General features: G+C 30.4%; 3 long non-coding RNA genes across 3 annotated transcripts in view; 1 reads left to right on the plus strand and 2 right to left on the minus strand.

Moving 5' to 3' along the window:
- The window catches only part of SPOM_SPNCRNA.7772, a 500-nt gene extending 41 nt beyond the window's left edge, over positions 1-459 (minus strand). The window contains exon 1 of the long non-coding RNA NR_197106.1: positions 1-459. This exon is cut by the window's left edge and continues 41 nt beyond it. This is a non-coding gene — a long non-coding RNA (non-coding RNA).
- Positions 316-1058, plus strand: SPOM_SPNCRNA.1299. Its single transcript, NR_150168.1, has one exon. It is a non-coding gene; the product is annotated as a non-coding RNA (long non-coding RNA).
- An 876-nt stretch (positions 1059-1934) lies between these two features.
- On the minus strand, positions 1935-2154 carry SPOM_SPNCRNA.7773. The gene has a single exon (NR_197107.1). It is a non-coding gene; the product is annotated as a non-coding RNA (long non-coding RNA).
- Positions 2155-2500: the final 346 nt, after the last annotated feature.

A 2500-nucleotide genomic window follows, 5' to 3' on the forward strand; every position in this document is an offset into this window, starting at 1 on the left:
GTTACATGGTTACTTGTGTGTGAGAGATAGAGAGAGAGAGTATAAGGTTGGTAAATGTGGTTAAAAGTGTAAAAAAAAAAAAAAAAAAAAAAAAATTTGGTTACAACAGGTTGGGTTTCCTTTTTTTTTGGTGTGTCATATTTTTCATGGTTACGGTTACATTGGATATGGATATGGTGATAATGAGGATATCATGATGGAATGGTGGTTACTTTAACACGGATGAAAAAGTACATAATATATAGTAGTGTAGTAACATAAAAACAGAAAGTTGTTTCCAAATGTGGAAAATGGACAAAATTATCACGAGGTTAATTTATTTTTAAAAATAGTATAAAGTTTGATGGATGGATTGAGAGTAACAATATGTATTTTGTGAGGAAACAACGGGTGGAAAAGGGATCCAATGTTGTTATGTTTTTACTTTTGAAATCTGTAACTGTAATGGTTTTTCTTTATTATTTATTTATTGTTGTTTTTATTTGTATTCTTAATGAACCCACTTTTTATTTATTATTTTTATTTTTATTTTTATTTTTTTCAAACAACAAAAGAAACATCGAAAATGGCTGGTATAGAACCCCAAAATATCACCAAACATGACGTAGAAGAATGTTCAATTTCTTGACCAAATATGTGGAAAATTTTGGTGCGGTTACATATGCACAATATCCAACATTTTCAAAAGAAACAAAAAAAAATTTTTTTCATCAAACCACATTTAGGTCAGGTATGCGTGGCTGGATCTGGCAAAAAGTAACGATGTTACTTGTCTAAGACTGATGAAGCGGGTGTAAAGATGAGTCTGGTGGTGAAATGGAGAAGGCTGGAATGCAAAAACAGTCATTCGAAAGGAAAATTTTCATCTTTACGAAATTCGATAGGTTCTTTATCACGTGTTGAACACATCATGAGGCTCAAGTGTTTGGTTTTGTTCTGTGAATTTACAAGAATGAAAAAGATCGACAGGCAAATGGGTCAAAAGTTGAAAAGTGAAAGAGGGAGTAGAGGTAGTTGTATGGAGGAAGAAAATAGATAATTTAGAGGAAATAGATGAGATGCATTTCTTTTACAATTTTGAGTAATAAACATCCATGTAGCTGAAGCCAGAGTGCAAAAAAAATGCATTTAGAGTGTGTTTTCCTTGGGGAAGGGTGGGGCATGTTATGGGAAGGTGGAGAGAAAAAATGAAAAAAACAAGGTAATTTGTAGGATTTTTACAAAATAAATAAATACATTTTATATAATTTAACCAAAAGTAATGTTTTATAATGAAAATGAGCTTGGTTGACCAACTTTGTAATTTTCGATTTTCATGACATTCAAGTATTTACAAAATAACATAAACATAATACACTACACATTCCCAACATTTTTCAAAAACAAAATGGAAAAAACAAAAAAAGTGCAAACAAATAAAAGAAAAAATAAGAAAACAAAAAAACAACTACAAAGGTATTGAAAATCGTGCGAAATATGGGATGGAACATAAAAATGCAAATTTTTCGATACAAAACATGTGAGGAAAGCATGAAAAACAAAAGAAAATGGAAATGAAAAATTTATGAAAAAATAAAGAAAAATTTAATTTATAATTTAACAAAACAATATTTATTGAAAAGCCAATTTTAATATGAAAAAAACGGAATAGAGTAGGTGGAGAGGGGTGGGACTTTAAATTTTTCAGGGTCGGTAGAGTCAGAGATGGGTGTGGGAAGGGGTAGTTGTAGGTAGGGAATGGAGTATGGTTCAATGGAAAATGAGAGAAATAAGAATCAATACAAATAAAAAAAAGAAAAGAAAGAAAAGATAAAATAAGAGGAAAAAAGGGAAAAGATACGAAAGATGAAAAAAGAAAAAAGGGGTTTCAACAAACAAATAAAGAATAAAGAGATTTTCGTATGGTGTTTTTCTTTTTCTTTTCGTTTGTATTTGAACGTTGAATAAGGAGAAGTAAGGAGGGAGTAGTGGGATTTTGTGTGGTGGATAGTTTTCTGGTGGTAGTAGTAGGACTTTTGGTGGAGAGAGGAGGGATATGGAAGAAAGGATAGGAAATAGGCACCGAAATGGACGAAATTCACACAACCACAAATGTTTCTATAAAATCGAGGAAAAATAGGTCCAAGGAACTATGTAAAAGGAGTGGTGGTTGAAAGGAGAAAAGAAAAAAGAAGATGAAAAGAAAAAAAAAAAGAAAAGAGGAAAAAGAGTTTTTAATAGCTTTTGGAACTTTTTATTTATTTTTTTTTTTGGATTTGGAATTTTTTTTTTCAACTTTCGTAAAGACTTGCTAATCTCCTTTTGCTAAGAATTGAAAAAATGGGAAAATGGAAATTGTTTTAATTCTTCTCTTTGTGTTGGCATCGCGGTGCATTGGAAAGAAAGATAGAATTTTACTATTTTATTTTTGTTTGCTTTGTAACGGTCTTTGATTGTCCAGAAGAATGAAAAGAAGGTCCGTCAAGTTTTTTCATACTTTTCTTTTTCTTATTAAAAATTA

The sequence above is a fragment of the Schizosaccharomyces pombe genome (genome assembly GCF_000002945.2).
Source record: "Schizosaccharomyces pombe strain 972h- genome assembly, chromosome: III".
In the NCBI taxonomy this organism is placed as follows: Eukaryota; Fungi; Ascomycota; class Schizosaccharomycetes; order Schizosaccharomycetales; family Schizosaccharomycetaceae; genus Schizosaccharomyces; species Schizosaccharomyces pombe.